We start from the raw sequence: 1,300 nt of genomic DNA, 5'->3' as shown, positions 1-1,300 counted from the left end.
CTTGAATCCAAAGTGCCGTTGTTGCCCCTCCTCCCATTGCTCCAGGACTTCCTTATTCCAGAAGTCAGCTTCCTGCGCTGGCCCAGCTGGGACAGCCTCCAGTGCCAAACCTGTCCATTCACTATGACTAAGACTATGAGATGTTCATTAAATAAGTTCCTCATGCTTTGTAGCTTCATTTATTTACACGAACCAAAGACAACACGAGCACTTGCAAGTTACGATGCTGAAGTTAAATCGGGACAGTAAATAGTGTTTCCATACTTCATTCTGCTTTGTGCAACCTGTTCTCGACAATGAGCTTCTTCCTTGTTCCAAACTACTGCGGTGGCTAGTGCAATCAAAAATACAGGTTGACGTTTATTACATGTTTCATTTCCATTGTTGTTGAGCCTGTGTAGCTGTGTAGCCGTGTAGCTACAAGGCAACAGACATGTATAGTTTACTCCTTGTATTGAAGGCAGTTTGAATCCTCACAGCGCAGATCAGATCGAGCAAAAATCAAACTGTCTGCGTTGACCTCTGGGCGACAGGCGGCAAAGAGAGTATACACAGCCCTCAAGGGGGTGAAATGAGATTCAGCCATAAACTCCTAACCTCCTCAAAAAGACAGGCCCGTTCCCACTTTGCTGGAAAGACTCAAATACATCACAACAGCATTGCTAAGACATTAAAGAGAGCCTTAAGTAACAGGTAAAGACTTCAAGATAAAGATCACTGCAATTTTGAAGACAATACAGGTTTAACATAGTCTTTGCAAAGGGTTTATAACTATAAATGTCCATAAAACAGTATAAATCACAAGTCCTCATAAGTTATTCCAATAGGCCATTGGGTAAAACTGCACTGATGAATAAACCAGTGTTGTTGTTGTTCATGAATCTGGGATTCTAGGTGATTGTTCACTTAGGCTGTTGTTTCTCATCAGGATGTAGCTATGTTGATGCCTCAACAGCTTATTTACATTTTATTTATTTTGGATTTTTCTAGTAGCATCATCACGCACCACTCTCCCTCGGCATCAAGAACTGGCATTATTAGCTATTACCATGCTATCGGCACGTTAGAGCAACATCGCCACATTATGTAAGAGCAACATTGATAAAACCATGAATTAGCATATTATTACCACATTGTCAATGCATTATTAGCATGTCATTAGCAGTCATTTTTTGTTGGGGGGTGGGGGTGAATAACTGGCGTTATTGGAATGTTATCAACATATTATTAGTATGTTATAAGGGGTTATTTGTCATTGGAGGACACATCTCTATCACCTCATCATCTGAATTAAGGATAA

This window comes from Engraulis encrasicolus, chromosome 20, assembly GCF_034702125.1.
Source record: "Engraulis encrasicolus isolate BLACKSEA-1 chromosome 20, IST_EnEncr_1.0, whole genome shotgun sequence".
NCBI classification, from domain to species: domain Eukaryota; kingdom Metazoa; phylum Chordata; class Actinopteri; order Clupeiformes; family Engraulidae; genus Engraulis; species Engraulis encrasicolus.
The sequence above is the reverse complement of the archived record's forward strand: the minus strand, read 5'-3'. Positions refer to the sequence as shown.